The sequence below is a fragment of the Tachypleus tridentatus genome, chromosome 13 (genome assembly GCF_004210375.1).
Source record: "Tachypleus tridentatus isolate NWPU-2018 chromosome 13, ASM421037v1, whole genome shotgun sequence".
NCBI lineage: Eukaryota > Metazoa > Arthropoda > Merostomata > Xiphosura > Limulidae > Tachypleus > Tachypleus tridentatus.
In genome coordinates this window covers 104,740,701-104,761,442 of record NC_134837.1, presented here as the reverse complement: position 1 = coordinate 104,761,442, position 20,742 = coordinate 104,740,701, and the positions used below count along the sequence as shown (strand labels likewise).

At 35.3% G+C, this 20,742-nt stretch overlaps 1 long non-coding RNA gene across 1 annotated transcript in view; it reads left to right on the top strand.

The window, feature by feature from the left end:
* Window positions 1-6,426: 6,426 nt before the first annotated feature.
* The window catches only part of LOC143237060 (uncharacterized), a 28,844-nt gene continuing 14,528 nt past the window's right edge, over window positions 6,427-20,742 (top strand). Inside the window, exons 1-2 of the long non-coding RNA XR_013019854.1 lie at window positions 6,427-6,775; window positions 10,855-13,415. This is a non-coding gene — a long non-coding RNA (uncharacterized LOC143237060). The remainder of the gene's footprint in view (window positions 6,776-10,854; window positions 13,416-20,742) is intronic.

Genomic DNA, 20,742 nt, shown 5'->3' with positions numbered 1-20,742 from the left:
ACGCCCCTGAAGGATTGCTGAGCAATAAAATTGAGGGTTATGGCACTGAAATTTCAGGGCTTGATCTCCGTAGTGGGCATAAAGCAGATTGTCTATATATACTCTATTATAAACACTCGTTCAACTGCCATTTGCTGTAATTCGTCACATTATGAATATTGTGGATGTGCCTATTAGATATTGATATTACTTATACCTTGAAGATCCTTTTAAAATATTCTAGTTTTTGTTGTATACTTGTAGTACACCTGACTTACATGTGTGTACGAATACTATTGTAAGAAGAGGCTCGGTATGGCCAAGCGTGTTAAGGCGTTCGACTCGTAATCCGAGGGTCGCGGGTTCGCATCCCCGTCGCGCCAAACATGCTCGCCCTTGCAGCCGTGGGGGCGTTATAATGTTACGGTCAATCCCACTATTCGTTGGTAAAATAGTAGCCCAAGAGTTGGCGGTGGGTGGTGATGACTAGCTGCCTTCCCTCTAGTCTTACACTGCTAAATTAGGGACGGCTAGCACAGATAGCCCTCGAGTAGCTTTGTGCGAAATCCAAAAACAAACAAACAATCCCTCTAGTCTTACACTGCAAAGCTAGGGACGGCTAGCGCAGATAGCCCTCGTGTAGCTTTGCGCCAAGTTAAAAACAAACAAACAAACAAACTCTTGTGAGTTCGGTTCCCATGTTACTGTACGATTGGCTGGGTCTTGTTGTGATGTAATGCTACACCTATTACCAGTAAGAATGTAAACTAAAAAATTGCACTTCGCTGTTTTTTTTTTATTCGAAATACGTTTTAGCCTTCATATTTCAGATGAAACCTGACACCTACTTTCACGCATGTCTTTGACGTTTCGCCTAAAGCAGTGATATAAAATGAACTGTTAATTGAAAAATGAATGTGAAAAGTACAATAGCAACATTTCATTATCTACGTCGTGTAATAACCGCTACAAAAACAATCATATAGTACTGTGACAGAATCAATACCGCAAGTTTTTTATTTGTTTTTCAAAATCTATTCTAGCCTGTCACTTTATCATCTTTCGTTTTCTTATTTAGTTGGAAATTTCTCGTATTTCTGAAATACACACTCATGTTCTCAATTTTTAAAGCACTACATGGGCTGAACAACAAGGTCAAAGACTTCTGAGGTTCAGGCATAGCTATCTTTAAATTAGAGGTACACGTCAGAGGGAGGGCAGCGCCCATTGTGTATACATGGGCTGCTTTTAACCAGCTAACTAGAAGTGTTAAGTGAGGACAGATGTCCGAACTTTGAACCTTTCAGTATCCAGCCTAGGTATATTTTCTGCTAATTTCGCTGTTGTAGAGAACTAAGTAGAAACAATTAACACATTTTGTAAACCTCCGACATATTGCCGTATGGCCACTGGAAACAGTCTGAAAATAACTGTTTTCATGAACAAGATGCTATTCGAAACAAATTTCTAAACCGACACGACACTCCTTCAGACTCAGCTTTATTTTTATATTATACATGCCGGGCCTAACATAAATTGGAAAACCAATATTAACCAGATCCGAACTACAATGTGGACACGCTCAAAGTCAAAAGCCAGTCAGGTAACAACTCAAGTACCTCAGCAAATTAACATTATTAAGATACACAAACTGTATATATGACCAATAATATAATCGAATATGCCAGTTCAGCATGGATAAACATCTCGCCAAACATAATAAAAAACAATTACAATCATTACTCGCTGCAGCATACAAAGTACCAAGTACCAGTAGCTCATATTTCCTACATAAATACACAGTTATACAGATTATAAACGATAGGTTCTTACAGTGCTCAAATAATAGTGTTTCATAATATCTGAAGGCGAATGAGCTACTGACGTCACTATTTCGCTATATCATACATGATGAAAATATGCCTTTAAATAAATATATCATTTAACTAATTTATAATAAAAGCATTGGTTAGGGTTTTTATGTCTAATGTTCTTGTCATAAATTAGAAGATGAATATGTCGCGATGTTATACGTGGTATATGAATGTACATAGCTATGAAAATGGTTGTTGAAACTAAAGACATTAATAGGTGCACACCACTCGCATGTAATTCATATAGAATTTAGTGGACATGATGGTGTACTTTGCACACTTTAACACTGTGCTGGAGGGAGAAAGTGTGTGTTTTTCTTATAGCAAAGCCACATCGGGCTATCTGCTGAGCTCACCGAAGGAAATCGAATCCCTAATTTTAAGAGATAGGAAGAGGTCTCCGAAAGCATCTAACTCTCCCCAGATCTAAAGTTCGACCCTGAACGGAAGACTATCTTCTCTCTGCCTCATACAAAGTCTCTTCGAATGTTATTTTTATCAGTCATCTTATTATTGTAGGTATTATATATATTCTCAAACTAGTGGAAAATTATAATTAAATCTTGTTGGATGTACAAGACTGTTTAGTATAAGTTATTATTTTCTTCGTTTATTGATTTAATATTTAATGATTATTTAGGCCCAACATGGCCAAGTGGTTAGGGCAATTGACTCGTACTAGTTCATGTGAACAAGAAAAGTTCACATATTTTTTTTTTTTTTTTTTCTCTCCTGGTGATTTTAACCCATAAAATTATATTATGTCTCATATTGACGTTTATCGATTTACTTTAAAAGTCTGATGTTTGTAATACAAGTTGTAACAGATTTACTGTGTACATTTCTTTTAATATCTATGCTTGTTGAATGAATTAATTCGATCGATACAATTTATTTACCGGGTAAGCTATCTCTCGCTTTTCAGACGCGAGTTTTTCACAAACGATGATACATTAAGTCTTCACAGAAATGTTAACTACGAAGTCAATCTACTGAAGTTAAACAGTTTGTACATGTTCAAAATCTATAAACTTTCCTAGTCAAGTATCTGCACTTTCCCGATTAATAAGCATTAATCTCAGTTATAGCTTCCAAGGCTTATAGTATTTAAACAATAGCAAACCAATAATATTAAACGCGTTGCGTTTGTTATCTTTTATAATATTTAAGGCAAGATTCTCGAAAGTTCAGTTGGCAACGGTGTAAAACATATATTATTGATTTTTTGCACCAGAGAATCTTCTACGAATTTAGAGTACAGGAGGAACTTTTACAATACACATTTAACAATATAAGTTAAATGCATTAAATTGAAACAAACATAGATATTAAAATACATATATATTATTAAATCCATTAGAAAATAAAGTATAAAAAATAAACTTCAAAATAAGACATAAACTACTTACCCAAACTTCTTTCTTCTAGTCGGTTGTCAATAAACCTTAAGCCTATATTTTGTATTTTATTAAAATGCACTAGTGCCCGGTATGGCCAAGCGTATTAAGGCGTTCGACTCGTAATCCGAGAGTCGTGGGTTCGAATCGCGGTCGCACCGAACATGCTCACCCTTTCAGCCGTGGGTGCATTATAATGTGCGGGTCAATCCACTATTCGTTGGTAAAAAGAGTAGCCCAAGAGTTGGCGGTGGGTGGTGATGGAGGCCTTCCCTCTAGCCTTACACTGCTAAATTAGGGACGGCTAGCACAGATAGCCCTAGTGTAGCTTTGCGCGAAATTAAAACAAACAAACAAACAAACGAAATGCACTAAATAATTTTTGTTTAACTAAATAATGCACCAAATAACATGGAGTAATAAAATGCAAAAAACAAACAATTTCCGTACGCACTGAAGTGGAATTATAAGTGAAACTGACGCATAACCTAGTACAATATGTCATTTGATAAATGAAAACAATGAGTTTCTATTGGTTATAGGTGATGTATAACACTATGTAACACAAATTTTGTTCCTGGGTAGTATGTGTTATTTCTTAATTGCTTATGTTGTAAAAGTACAGAAAATGGCCATTATTCCCTTCAAACTTTGCTTTTGTGACTTGAATAATGAAATTTAGAAATTAACCTATTTTCTATGTAAAAACGGGCAAATTTGCACATTTTCATTTACATAAGGTCTGAATAAAACAACATATGAATCAAGATTTGCATGTATTTATACTAACGTTATCCAAAAATGAACTAAAAATGTTTAGAAACAAGTATTTTATTCGAGATTTGCGACTGTATTGTAAATCACTTTCACGTATCAGCCGCCAAACATAGTCTCCCTTCATGTTTTCGTTATACGCTCCTTGGTAGCGGCGTTCAAAGTCCAGCATATTTTGATGAAAGCGCTCGCCTTACTCTTTGAGGTGCACCGAATGAGCCAGGGGAAGAGACGGATACTTATTCCAGTTATGGAGCAGCACAACTTTGAGGCTTCTGGATGAGTTATCAATGAAGAGGCACCATTCGTTTGAGTTACAGACATTTCTAGCTGCCTCGCACAGACCGGATATATTGTGACAGAAGCAAAGCCCATCCTGACGAGTGAAGAAGCTTGAAAAATGTCGGTGACGCTTCCTCTAACTTGCAACTTGCACACTTTCATCTAACAAATCTCATTCCTTGAGCCTAGATGTCAAAAGCTCGGCATTGGACTTTGTTAGACCAAGATCTCTGATCAAGTCATTGAAGTCTTTTTGGTTGGAGTAGTATAAGTTTCTCTCACCACTTGCACCTCTGAAATTGTAATCTGGATCTTCAACGTCTACCTCCTATTCTGATATGCTGCTCTCTTCTGAGGATGGCTGCTTTCTCTCTGGCGGAGTGGGTACAGGGAGCTCAGAGCAGTGTAGCACTGGGGCGAATGATGATGGGAGGTCCGGATACATAATAGCAGATGCATTCTTGTCAGCCCGATGTTTGGAAGGGTTCTCCATGCAGAAGCAGAATTGCTTGAGGCTCGTGCAAAATATTTTATGTGATATTTTTTCTATACTATTGTAAATTTAAAAAATAAATTAATTAAAAGATATTTAAATTTTAAAAGGTCTAATATTTGTATAATATAAAATCTTACTATTCAAACAAGCATAAATGGTCCGTCTTACCTTCTAGAGTTTTTTTTATAGTGCTCGCTAGTAAAATGAGGTGCCCAGAGTTTGTCTTGATCTCTCATATGTATGCCGAAATATGTTTTGTAGGCTTTACACATTTTAGCATATGCTGTCACAGAGTACTTTTTCGCTCTTGTCTTGATAAATTGGCCACATACATAGCAGGATGCGTCTGGAAAATGCTTGCAGCTTCTTGACGCCTTCGCTTATAAAATCAGATAGATCTATGTGTTCACATAGGCAGCTAGAACTAAACCTGAAGTGGTGAGTGGTGGGCCCCTGTATATATATATATATTACTACGGAAAGTTCTAAAAAATTCTAAAAGGTTCTTGAAAATTTTTGTAAGTTCTACAACATTCTAGAAAGTTCTTCAAAATTCTTTTAAGTTCGAGAAAATTCTCTATCAGATACTCAGTCCTAAATCTATCTGGAATGTTCTGGAAAATGGGTAAATTTGAAAATTTCATTACCCAGGTCACAAAAGCAAAATTTGAAGAGAAAAAGAGGTCTTTTCCATTTACTTTAGCCATAAGCAATTGGAAAATAACACTTTCTGCCCAGCAACAAGAAAAGTAAAAATTTTGTTACATAGTGTAATTAAACGTAAAACAGGATGCAGCAGGTGAGTGTATATCAGGGGTCTAATTCTCTATCCAATAGATCTGTAACAAACAAAACTGAAAGCTATAAAAATGAAGGTTTGTTTGTGATATTACGATTTTATGGTGAGTAATTTGGTACCATTTGAAGGAGAGGTGGATAAAATACAGAAGATCCCTGGGGAAATGTGTCATGTGTGTCACACTAGGGCAAATTCATAATTTTGTTTTTTAATATTGCGTTGTAGAATTAAAAACTTAAAACTTGTATACTATTGAAATACGGATTATTAGCTAATATTTTATGCTATTCTAATTGGAATAATTTAAAAGGCAGTTTAATAAAATTTTGAATATAAGACATTAAAACTTTGTGTCATGCGTAGTAAAGGATACTGGAGCAACAAGGTTAAAAGACTGTCATATTGGTATTGTAATAACAAAGATAAAGAAGAAGTAAGTGAACCACTTTGACGAAAATGAGTTTAAAGCTTTGGATACAACTGTGGTAATTCATGAGGTAATGTAAGTAAACTACTTAATAATTACATTGTGATAATAGCAGAAAAAAAGATAATTATTTAAAGCCTTAAATACAACTTGGATAACCAATAGCAAAACGATTTTTTATAGATATATTTGACTCGTTTGAATGCATGATTTTATAATAAGTAGTTGTGTGCTGCCCATTTATTGTTCACATCTGTCACCTACAACTTACAGATACCTACTGCAGGACAATCACAGCCCACTTATACTAAAACCCTGAGAAGTATTAATATTTAGATGTTGAAACATTTCCTCAAGGAAAAGTTTGTAACGAAGGTTAATTGATTTCATCACTCGCTACGTTCACTATCCTGTTTGCTTGTATCTAGAATGTGTCACAATACACTTTAAAAAAAAACAGCCTCTTTCGAAACAATTTCAAAATGCGCTTTAACAAGTGATTTACAAAAGCTGAAAGACCATCTGTTCTGCCGACTTCTGAAAAACCAGAAAGAAAGTAAATGTATCTCAAGTTATAACATGTAGGCAAGCTTTGTATGAAAATCTATTAAAAAAAACAACAACGCAACCTTCCACTAGTAACACAAACGTGAGATAACATCACGTATGATTCTAAGTCACCTAATGAACAATTCTAACTTGTTAATTCCTAATTTTAGGCGCAAGGTGGTCAAGACGTAAAAACCGGTAAGTATTGGATTATTGTTTGACAGGATTGGAGGGGGGGGGAGGTTGTTTTATAAGATAATTTGAACATTACATAACATATTGTTTGGGATCAGTCTAAAGGGAAGTATTTTTTTTTACTTCGTCAGTCATATATCGGTTCACAATGCAACCGAAGCAGGTTTAAAGTTAAGTTGAATTTTTTTTTTCGCTTTTAGAATAATAAAATAAACGGTCTGGCGGAAATTAACCCCTGCATATAACAGTTTGAAGCTTAGTTTTTACCTTAACTACAAGCTCAATTGATTAACAAATAATCAGAGGTGATTATACAGGATAATTTCTAAATATCTGTAAAAATGTCTCTTGTTTTTTAATTGAGCTACCGGTTTCCCTAAACTTCTTCAGTATTTGATTACTGAAAAACTTCCGTTTCATAAGACTAGACGTTGTCTAGTCTGTCTGATAGTCTAGAGGCAAGGTAACTAATCAATAGCACTCTCCGCCAATTACTTGAATGCTCCTGTCTAACCGATTAGTGGGATTTGACTGTTGCTGTTATAGCTCACATCCACGGTCCCAGAGTGCGGATCAGTTTTTACAACACCAGGTTGCGCATCGTAAACCTTTGGAATCACAGCCCAGGCAGGCTATGCCCCACCTTTTTATCTATATATCATGAATATCTTTGTGATAATGCATTCGTATCAGTATTTCAATATTCGAAACAGAATTTGGTTTTAAAACGAGAGGATATCAGAGTGTATCCTTGGGTTTAAAGGAAGGACAAACCAAGTGTATTCATGATACTCTAATCATATTAACATGCAGTATTAAATACAGAATTTGTTTTAATATGTATATTAATATTAAAATTATTACTAATATTAATATTAGTATATTATGTTGTGTTCCCAGGTAGTTAGAAAGGATACATAAAATGTAATCACGATACTGCAGTCATACGAACATTAAGCTCTGAAAAACAGAAGTTGGTTTTAACATGAGAGCATATCACTCTGTTTTTCCGGATTGCAAGAAATAATCCACCTGTTTCAAGTCCTTGTAAACATCTCGTAAAACATTGCTGGCAAGGGTTCCTAAATTTCTGGCAAATACTATAAACAGTTTTTAGTAATTTATCATTAATCGTTTATGCCAAGGAAACTTACTTGAATAGCTTCAATGTATTTTTAAAAAGTGTTACTCTAAAACTTAGTTTCGTCAGCTGAAATACTAAGAAATAATACTCAAACAAGCACTACATTAACACCAGTAAATAAAAAAAAGACTAAATATGTTGTAAGATGTAGGGACGCACAGATATGTAAAGAAGTGGTGTAACTTTAAAACTACCGTAACACTTAATTCCCAGTTCATACACTATATTATTAATGTAATTTTTTATTTTACATGATAAAACACAATAACTACAAAATTAAAAACCATGTTTCATAATAATTAGGAAGAGAATAAAAACACAGATATATCTGTGAAAATAATAATAATAAAAACAGGCAAAGTACTAATTATGATTGACCAGAAAATTCTTAACATGTGCGCCATTTATTTATCTAGTCTTAAATTTTAAGACAGACCTTATATTTAGGATCTAAAAAATATAACCTCACAAGAAACGGCGTGCTTTTTGTTTTTATAGAACATGTCTTCAATTTCTCTTTCGGGAGTTTTCCAATTGATTTAAATAATCTTTCACGTTTTAAAAACCGGTTAACTCGCCTGTCAAAGTTTTAAAAAAAAATTACAATACACCAATATTTTATTATATGTTTAACAATGTGAATCGGTTTCGAAAAGTAACGAAAATGCAAGAGAAATGTAGTAATTACAAACCGAGCACATCAAACAGCTAAAAATTCGTGATGCTTCATCTACAAATTGCTCTGATCTTTTAAGTAGATATATTTACAGACAACGTTTTCAGAAAGACGTATTATTTAGTTTCTTTCAGTAATTAACACGAACTGAAAAGTAATCAAAACTGCAATACCGGCGAGAAATTAAATTAGTTTGTGGATTTTGCGCAAAGCTACACGAGGGCTATCTGTGCTAGCCGTCCATACTATAGCAGTGTAAGAATAGGAAGGCATCTAGTCATCAACAGTGCAAGACTGGAGGGAAGGCAGCTGGTTATCACCACCAACCGCCAACTCTTGAACTACTCTTTTCCCAACGAATAGTGGGATTAACCGTAACTTTATAACGCCCCTACGGCATGTTTGGTGGGAGGGGTATTCGAACCCACGACCCTCGGATTATGTGTCGAGTGCCTTAACCACCTGGACATGCCGGGCCACTTAAATTACAGAAAAGAATAATAAATCTTCAATATATCATTAAAATCGCGAATGCAAGAGGATTACATATTAAGTTCTATTAAAAATATATTAATACCCGTTAATTTCTTGTTACTCTTTATCAAACTAAAATTTGTCTTGAGTCAGTTGGCATAGTCTTTTTATGTTTGCGCAAACGTTTACCGTTGTGAAACGCCATGTTTGGTGTGCGTGTGCATAATAATATGCATTGCGCAATATCAGAAACTAACTTATGACGTGTGTTTTGCCCTAGAACCTGAAATATATTAAAATTCTGTTTATACTATAGATTTAATAGTGATATAAATCTCAATTACATCAAGACTGTTCTTTTTATTGTTTTTATAATATTATCCACATTTAAGTGGAAATTCCGGATGTATGAGACAATTATTATGATGTGACGTCAACAAGGAAGCCTCTTTACACTCGTTAATTAAGCTTGTGAGAAACCTTAATCCGTGATGACGAGAAAACCCACTCGTAGAGAAAATTACTTTTAGAAAGTTATCAACAAAAGACAATTATTTGTCACTGATATTTCTTCATAAGTTAGCAGGAAAATAAGCTTCAATAAACAGACGATAAATAAATTTTCGTTTTCTACGTTACGTCACCAAAGCAAAAAACAAACAAAGCTGGGGAAGTGGATTTATAATTAGGATGAAGATCAAATCTTATCGTTTGATCACACAAGAGTATCCCAAGAGTTAATGGCAGATGATATTGACCAACTGCTTTCCTTCTAGTTTATCAGTTTACAATTAGGGACAGTTAGCGCAGACAGACGAATAGAGATAAAAATAAGAATGAATAATTCATTTTCAGTCGGAAAAAGTAATGACAAGGATTGTAATCGTGGCGCCCTCTATCCAAGCAGAAGCGTTATGTAATCAAATGTGAAATACGTAACTTACGTAGTAACGAGCAAATATTTTAATACAACATATTTAAATGAACTTCGTAGCTTTGCTTAATGTTTCCATTAACCCTCTGCGTCGCCCATCCATACATGCTTTGAATGTCGTTATATGCGGGTGCACTTACTGACCATAGAACTAAACACATTTATGTGGCTATTGGTGCATAAATGTTCTTAGCACATCATATTCTGACATACGCTATTGAAGTAGAACAAATATAAACTGAGTTTTTGTGATGTAGACATTATTTTTTCGTGCAAATATACATGAAGAGCTATCCGCACCTGCCGCCAACTTCTGGGTTACTCTTGTCTCACTGAAAACTGGGATTTGACTGTCCATCTTGTATCGCATCTCCGACCTCAAAGTTTGTTTGTTTTTGGTTTTTTTTTTAATTTCGCGCAAAGCTACGAGAGGGCTATCTGCGCTAGCTGTCCGTAATTTAGCAGTGTAAGACTAGAGGGAAGGCAGCTAGTCATCGCCACCCATAACCAACTCTTGAGCTACTCTTTTACCAACGAATAGTGGGATAGACCGTAACTTTATAACGCCCCCACGGCTGAAAGAGCTAAGGATTCTGTCTGAAAGAGTGACACAAGTTTCTTCCATAGCATACCCATTGAACCGTAGCCTACTTCAAGTAGCTGAAAAACTAAATGAGTAACATATGTACACGCCAAGTTGTCAGACTACAGATTTCTATGCTGATCGTCGTCGTTGTTCTTGTACACTAGATAAATTATGGGAAGTAAGCGGGAAGTAGTTGTGCATGTGTGATATGATAACCTGACTATGGAACCTTTTGAATGGAAACTAAGCTTTGTTTGTTTGTTTTTAGAATTTCGTGCAAAGATACACGGGAGCCATCTGCGATAGCTGTTCCTCATTTAGCAATGAAAGACTAGTCATCACCACCAACTCTTTTACCACTGAACAGGGAGATTGATCGTCACATTATAATACCTCAGGCCGAAAAGGCGAGCATGTTTGATGGGACAGGATTCGAATCTGCCACTCTCGGCTTGCGAGTCAAGCATCCTAACCACCTGGTCTTTTTTAATTATAAAAAAATGCTAGAATATTAACCAAGTTACAAGAAGTCAGAAAAAAAGCAAAAAGATACAAGACGGAACTTGGATCAGGTCATCCCATAAGTAATGTCCGAAAATTTAATACAGAAGGTGCATCATCATTTCTGTCTTTGTAGAAGATTTTAATGACTAAAATATGTAGTAGGACGTGTATACAAATGTTCAGACAAATAAAAGAAACTAACCCAACTCCACTTTTTCAGATCATTAATCAAATAAACCCTCATGAACAATGATGTGTCTGAGGAGTACATTAGACATATAATGCTTTACGAATTTAAAAAAGGCAGTAGTGCAGCAGAAACTACACAAAACATTCAAGGTGTTTATGATGCGGAGTCTCTCAATGAAAGAAAATGTCGAAGGTGGTTTCAGAAGTTCAGATCAGGTGACTACAGCTTAAGTGATGCGTCAGGTTCAGGTTGAGTTTAATGATGACTTGCTGCTGGCTGCACTTGATGAATATTGTGCTTTAACAGTTGAACTAGCACAGAAGCTTAATTCAACCCATTCAACAACTAACCATCATCTGCAACAGCTTGGAAAGGTGTCAAAACTTGGAAAATAGGTTCCCCATGATTTGACAGAAGCCAATCTTAGAGCGAGAATGGACATTTGCACTTCTCCGCACTCTCGTGAACGTAACTCACCTTTCTTGGACAGGTTGGTAATTGGAGATGAAAAATAGATATTTTATAAACATTCTAAGCGCTGCAGACAAATGATAAACTGACTAAAGCATAGCCCAAAATGGACCTCTACCCTACGAAAGTCTTGTTAAGTGTTTGGTGGGATATTATTGGTGTGATCCACTTTGAGTTGCTGCCACTCAATCTACCGATTACATCACACTTATATTGTCAGTATTTAGAGAGCTTGAATGTTGCACTGAAGGAAAAGAAGCCAGCTTTGATAAATCGTACATTGCCCCATCCGATTATCATATATTCCGAAGTTTGCACAACTATCTTGATGGAAAAGAGCTTGGAACACATGAAGATGTCAAAACTACCCTCTCTACATTCTATTCCTCCAAACGCCAAGAATATTATACAAGTGGCATTCAGAAGCTCGTGAATCGTTGGCAGGAAGTAATTAATAATAATAGAGCATTCAGTATTGATTAAATAATATTAAATATGTTTGAAATCTGTTATCTTTTTCTGAACCTAAAACCGGACATTACTTAAGGGTTGACCTAATATATGTGTCTTTGCTATACACTCTCAGAAGGTTGCCTCAGGTTTTAGATTAACAAATACAGCTAAAAGAGAATAATTACGAAAATCAAATACGGGTAAAATTAAAAGTTAAAAAAGTAAAGTTTTGCACCACAGAATAGTGCTACAGTTTTGAAATCTTAAAAATAAGTTCGAAGTAGAAGTAATATATTTTTATTGAGACCTTTAACAAGGATTGACGAATAAAAGAATATTAGGAAATTTAATATCTATCTACTTTATCAAATGATGAGAAAAATAAAATAACGCTTTCTGTTTCAGGAGTTTTAAAACTATATTAGAAAAGCATATAAAAATAAAGCAGGTAAGAACCTAAACCACGGACTATGACAGAGCAATAAAACAACTGATAAAAGAAATTCATGCCCCTTAAAATTATCTCAGCGCATATCATCATGTTCCTCGTGATACTTTTACCAGTGACGCAATAGGTTTTTAAACAATGACGTAATAGTATTGTTAGAACACGATTTCTGTACACTAAAATGTCTTTCACGATCAATAGGTATTGTTGCCCGAAGCATTTGCCGTCGTTGAAAATCTAAATACAAACACTTTCAACTGCAGGTTGGCTTTCATTTTTACTACCTGTCTTTTACGTAATAATAGCTTGTCCTGAACACAATACGCATATTTTGGAAGGACGTTTTTGTTAGATGTAAGTTCGTGTAATAATACAAGTAATTTTCTTCGTATGAACCAACACGCCTAACTTTGACAGTATTACTGTTAGTCCGAAGTCACTTCCATTCCTGATGTTACACTGATCTATATATTGTGAAACATAAGCTCAACAGGAAGCATAGTCAAAGAAAAAGACAAAATCTAGTTACACAACTATCATTGAAGATGGAACAAAGCAGACGTTTTGTAACATTATAAAACCGAACTCTTTTAAAATAATTGTATAAAACAAATATTACACAACCAAGTTTTGAATAATTTCTTTGACGAACGCAGCTTTGTTCAAACATGTTACATAATTTGCGAACAGACTCTGCTTTTATGTAAGAATAAATTTTGAAATGAAAGGAATTCGAACTCGCTCGTTTATGGACTGAAATCGAGTAAGTCAATTTTTCTTTATGAATACGCTTTTGTTAGTATAAATAAATACAAATAGTAATATAACATACTGAATATGGTACAGTATGTATTTATTCTACAATTAAAATTCTGTTTAGTAAAGTTAACAACCTAATAAGGTATAACAAGTAGTAGTTTCTTTTGTTTTTCATTAATATATTTTTAATTGCTATTTGACGAATGTAATACATATTTTAGAATATGTAAACTGTGATAACTTCGATGTCGGTGAAACATATAATTGAGTACGATCACACTAAATTAATAATTTAGTCAAAACTACTTGAACGACGAACAGAAGCTAATATCGTACTAGATCGTCCAGAAATACTTTCAAAGAAAGACTATGGTTATCATTTCTGCTACAAATACGTCACAAAGGTACGGAGTATATTAATCTTAACACGATAGTTTCACACCCAACGGGTCGTAAAAAATCTACAACAAGGGAAAAAACAACTTTTCGAAACTTGACATTTAGCAAACTGAACATTGTTAAGTAAAGCCTGGAATATTAATACATTTAGTTACATATACTTTGTTTTTGAATTTCACATAAAGCCACACGAGGGCTATCTGCGCTAGCCGTCCCTAATTTAAGTGTAAGACTAGAGGGAAGGCAGCTAGTCCTCACCATCCATAACCAACTCTTGGGCTACTATTTTACCAACGAATAGTGGGATTGACCGTCACATTATAACGCCCCACAGCTGAAAGGGCGAGCATGTTTGGTGTGACGGGGTTCGAATCCGCGACCTTAAATTACGAGTCGAGCGTCTTAACCCCCTCTGCCGAGCCTTATATTATATGTGGCTAAACATTCAGGTATTTAGGAAAAAACTGACCTTTTTCCAAAACTCTCCTTACCTGATCTGAACTTTCAGCTGAATATTTTCTTGAACTAACAAAAGTGATTAATAAACAGGATAGAATCAAATCATTAAGGAGACACGACATGAAAGAATACACAGCTGTTCTACACTTCCTGACTGAAGAACACAATGAGAGGTTTGCAGATTTTGAGAAACATGATTTCATACTGAAACTAACTTTTCAACCACACCTAATTGATGTCTCCAAAGCACCTGATGACTTATAGATGGAACTGATTGAGTTATCAGAAGATAATATTCCGAAGTCTCAAGTTGAAGCAAGGAAGGATCCCATTAAAATATGGAAACATGCTGTTGAATACCCACGTCTACGTCAACATGCTCGTCGAATGCTGTCTTGCTGACACAAAATTAAAACATGTTTTAGATCTCGGATGTCAGATATTTATGTGGAGGACCAGTTAAAGCTACGGTCAACGATTCTTGATGACGAGAAACCAACTTGGAATAAAATTGTATCTCAGAACGGCTGATATGGTTATTAACACTTTTATTGATAAGGAGAGAACAACGTTTCAACCTTCCTAGGTCATCTTCAGGTTAAGAAAGAAAAAGTTTGAATGTGACCGTTGTGGGACACATGCCTTTGGGACGACAGTATAAATGGTTGCGGAATTATAGTGGGCGTTGCAGTTGTATGTTAGGTTATTAATTAGTATAGGTATAAAGGTATTATTTTATATTGGTTTAATTTTGGTTTTAGTTGTTATATAAGTGGGGCTTCTGTTATTTTTGCGTTTGTTTATATTTGTTTCCATATTTAGTATTTGGATGTTTTCTATGGTTATGTTGTGTTTATTTGATTTGCAGTGTTCAAAAACGTGTGGTGTTTTTTTGTTATTTGACTCTAGTTTCGAGTTTTCTGCTTATTTCTGCAATATGGACGTCGTGGCAGTTGTTGCATTGTATTTTATAAATTATGTTGGTAACCAATTAGCAACCCTTATAGAATTCGTTACCACCGAAACTAACTTTGTTCAGTTACCAAAACAAATTATTACAAATAAATGGTCTAAGTATGGGGAATCCCGTGTCGCCAGTTCCAGCCAACATTTTTACGACACAGTAGAAATTGGGCCTTAAGGAAATACTTGACTGTCGATTGTGGGATGGGTAGAATATTTTATGAATGATAAATATTTGCATCACTTACGTGTACATTAAAAAACAAATGTTGTTGGTGTTAAATTAATAATGTGTTGTTAATCCTTACTCTAAATATGTTTTATAAATTACTCCAAATTAAATTGATAAAAAGTACATTTAATTAACTTAACTTACTTCGCACTATAACATTTGTTGCTCAAGTAATTCGATAGCATAAATAGCGTCTTAACTAGTGATGTGTCTATCTCATTCCAGCTGGCTTTATGAGACCTGACACTAAGCGAAAAGTCTCGTCAGCATTGAACGTAACAGATACAGTGTGGTTCTCATATATATTATTATTATTATATATAAGGTAAACGTCCTTTGTCCGGGTGATGAACTTAAAAAAAAATGTGGGGGTGGATGTTTTGATAAAAAAAAATCTCGACTTTCACACAGTGTATTTATAATATATTATTAAAGTGTTCATTACTATCTCACCAAAAGTTTCGTACACGCTTTACGAACTCAACATGTATGTACGTACCTAAAACACAGGCGCACCACTGTGCGATGGTCAGGGTGATTTATATAAAGAGCTAACGGCCAAAATAATTGTAATAGGGATGCTTTCTGTTACCCGCTTTTAACATCCAGCTCTTTATATCCACATATATATTATTTTAATTAAAGTTTTAATATTCATACCAGTCGTCTTGATAATACAGCTCTTCACGTCATTCCACAGTGTTTCACCCGATTAATTGATACACAGTCATTGGACGCAGTTGCAAGGTCACGGGTCAAAGTTGGAATTTGCTATAAGTCAAAAAACGGCTCCTTCATATCAGCCTTATGGTGAGTGTCTGTTGGAATAAACCTTCAGCTGAGTTTATGTATTACTGCAATAGAGGCGACTATTTTTTTCATTGCATGTATAAAACATTTGTGTGACTTTTCCCCGTACTGTGTCTATGTTATAGATCTAATTTATTTTTCTGTGTAAGGATCTGGAGCTATCTATAAATATAGTTAACGTTAACTTACGTCAAAGATAATAAATTATCAATAACAGAAATTCAGAAAAGTACGACACTCGCATTAACACGTATCTTTTACAAACTATCATACCACAAAGTTCAATTGAAATCAGGGGTTCGAGTCCCCTCAGTGGGCTTAGCAGATAGCCTGATGTGACTTTGCTTTAAGAAAACACACACACACGCTTTATATATATAAACATATCATTTTTTACTCTCAATCCTTAGCTCTTAAAAATCAGGTGAACTAAACGGGTTTAAAGTACCATCAGTACCTTAAGTTTTTTAAACTGAACAAGTTAACTTTTGTTGACCTCTGCACGAAAACTACATAGCATTATGGCAAAAAAAACGTGACAATACAACCATCATTTCCGTAGCGAGTGAAAAATCTTTAAAAAAAAAAAATGTAACTGAATCTAGTAAGATATGAGAATAGTTGGTGTTCCTCAAACTATGTTGTCTAAAATAGCACGCTTTTGTTAAAACAAAACTAGGCCTGGCATGGCCAAGCGCGTAAGGCGTGCGACTCGTAATCCGAGGGTCGCGGGTTCGTCGCGCTAAACACTCGCCCTCCCAGCCGTGGGGCGTATAATGTGACGGTCAATCCCACTATTCGTTGGTAAAAGAGTAGCCCAAGAGTTGGCGGTGGGTGGTGATGACTAGCTGCCTTCCCTCTAGTCTTACACTGCTAAATTAGGGACGGCTAGCACAGATAGCCCTCGAGTAGCTTTGTGCGAAATTCCAAAAAAAAAATAAAAAAAAAAATAAAAAAAAAATAAGTTGTAACGAAACCAACCGCGTGGAGCATAATAATACAAACATCGAATCTACCCCTCTCTCAAAGGGCAACGTTAGTCTGCTAAAATTTACTTCGTTGGTAACTGAACAATTTTTTATTACCAAAATGAAAATATATTTCTTATAAATAACATTCTTTTTCTTGTCATCGGTTGTAAAGTGACGAAGAGAAAACGTGTGAAACGTTGTGGAATATAAAACGTAGCTTTCCCTAAAATAAATGAAGAAAACTATATTATAAATAAGTTTATTTGAACCAGTGAGTTTGTTTGTTTAGAATTAAGTAGAAAGCTCCACAAGGGGCTGTCTGTGCACTGTTATCCACAGGTATCGAAACCCGGTTTTAGCGGCATGAGTCCACAGACATGACGCTGTACCACTGGGGGCTAAACCAATAAGAAGCTGGATTACACGGGGTTCTAAACTGATATACGAGACAAGTATGTATGCTGGTGAATACAGAAGCTGGATGTATTTCTATTCTTCCATGAGTAGCTTTACGCGAAATTCAAAACAAACACACCAAGCTATACGCTAAAATAAAGGAAATGATAAGCTTTCATCGTGTATATTTTTTCTTTCTTATTAAAATTTTCATAGTAATTGAGAAGATATTCAATACTAAGAAAATTATGAATATTTACAAAATGTACAAACAACTTTTTTTTGTTATATAATAACCCAGAATTTTTGAAAATTAAATTTGTTTGTTTCTGAATTTCGCGCAAAGCTGCACGAGGGTTATCTGCGCTAGCCGTCCCTAATTTAGCAGTGTAAGACTAGAGGGAAGGCAGCTAGTCATCATCACCCACCGCCAACTCTTGGGGTACTCTTTTACCAACGAATAATGGCATTGACCATCACATTATAAGGCCCCCACGGCTGAAAGGGCGAGCATGTTTTGGTGCGACCGGAATTCGAACTTGCGACCCTCACATTACGAGTCGAACGCCTTAACCCACCTGATCATGCTGGACCAATTAAATTTGTACCCTGAAAACAAACCAAAAACTTTAACTGACATCATGTTGAATATGATAGGTAATTTACTTTTGTAAAGTATTTTATGTTTTTTGGGGGTTGATATGATCTGGATCAATTATGATTTGTGCGTCATATTCAGTTTTCAGTTGTTTTTTTTTTATAAAAAAGCCAAGTCATTGTAAAATTAACTGAGAAATTAAGACTTTAGTGATATGCAACATAGCAATATGATACCAATTGCGTCTGTGGTTTAGAACAATATCATCACTCATAAGCTAGCCATTCTGTGACGTTTAATATGTTTATAAGTGTGAGTGCCAATTATATGTGTTTTTGGAACTTTATAAGTACTAAATAATAGTTGAGATCACTGTTTTTCCAAGGAACTGAAATTAGAGGAAGTGTTGGAATTATCGGTGAGGGGGGGGATTAGAGTGAAGGTTGGCATTACGTAACCATAGTAAAAACTGTAAAATGTCTATTTCAGCGGGTAAGTAAACTTCCGTAACTAATTATCAATGTCACCTCATTTTGATGTTGGAACACGATTATGTGTCGAACAAAATAGCTAACTTTCAAATTGAATTGTACAACTAAATTTTTAATCGGCCAGTTAAAACTGGTAGCAGTGCATGTGACTAATTGACCACTAGGGGTATGATGGGAAAGTTCGGGGAGTGTACACGCCTCCTCCTCGTGGGAAATACAGGGAAATTCTAGGATGAGGTTCTAGGTGTTTCAAGCTCTAGGAATTGGTAACTCGCAGTTGTATACATATAAACTAATATGCTAATCACATGAAAGAGTGTCAAGATATATACAACCGACCTATTAGATTCTAAGAACGTGTTACAAGTGCAACAAACACGATCTATACTCTATGGCTCTTGTCTCACACGTGATAGTGATTAAACATATTGCAACACACCTTAGTATCCGTATTCATAAATAAACAAGGAAATCGTTCAATAAACCAAACCTGGAATGACGATTTCTTAAGTTTTATTGCACAATGATAAAATCTTTGTGCCAATGAATTTGAATTGTTGCCAAAACTGTCATCTCACACCTCTGTACACGCACATACACGTGCGTGCGTGCACGTGAAAGTTTTTGAGTAAAGATAAAAAAAACAACTGAAATTCCTTAATACGTTTTGTTCTTAAGCCTTCATATAAATGATGTAATAATTGTGTCAGAACACAAGAAGACAGAGAAAATAACAGGTCACACAGAGAAAATAAGTGTTGGTTTTTTTTGTTTTTCAAATCGCTTCACTGATCGTACTCAGACAACATAACTTTTCCAGTGGATTTCGTTCTAGAACTGAAATACTTTTAATTTCGCAAACACTAGCTGTGGTTATGTTTAAAGACGCGTTCATCTTTCAAATTGTTGTTCCTTACTTTTATGTACAAGTAAGCACATGGTGATAACCATGACGGTGTGGAAAACTGTACCCACAGGTAGATAATATATAATGATGTAGATACACGTCCAGCATAAACTAGTAATATCTTAAACAGCGCGGAAATTTTTGGCGCTTCGGTATAATATCGACCATGGTTTTCGATTTTGATTTTCCAAGACAGAGAATTCGGGGCGCGGACCCCATGAGTCAGCGCCTAGCGACACCTCTAGTATCTTCACAATTAATGTTTAAAATTATTCAGCACTGAAATATGTTCTCAAAATATAATGCAACCTCACGAACAGTGTTAAACGTTCCTCAAAGGAATAGTAAAATATGTGCTCGAAAATGTAAGAGAGTGTAGCCACAGATACACAGCAAATTATTCTTTCAATACTCAGTGAAAAATGTTCACGCACATTCTAGCCCCCACTGGCACAACGGTATACTTACAGACTCACATGGCTATAAACCGGGTTTCGATATTCATGGTGGGCAGAGCACAGACAGCCCATTGTGTAGCTTTGTGCTCACTTCCAAACAATCAATCAAGCACAACCTAATTTTCCGGGAAATTTTAACACACATTTTACCATACACGATGGATGAAAAATAAAACTAAATCTATAATTCTGGTAAGGTGTGGTTTAAAAACACATCAGTTTTACATCACAAAATATAGCACAAGAAAACGATCTGCTATAAGACGTGATATGTACTTAAATTTTACTGCTCTGTTTAAACTTTTCTCTATGAGTATACTATACAGGCAGATCTTTGTACAGAATCTTCAAATGCCGTAGGCTTGACCGTCAAGTTCGGTCTTTGAACTCTTTTCTAGAGACGCAAACAATAACAGGTTAAAGGTTAATTACAACGGGGTCGAATAACCTGGGCGTGCCAAAGAAAATGACTCGGCAACAACGAAAGTGACTAAAGAAAACAATCCTTTAAAATAATCTAAGTATAGGTACACCTATGTATACATACTTGGTAAGGCATACGTACGTTTAAAAGTGGATTGTTAATTCTTGAGAGGCGCAGATAGCCTAGTTGCTTTGCGTCATAAAACAACTAACCAACCAACAAT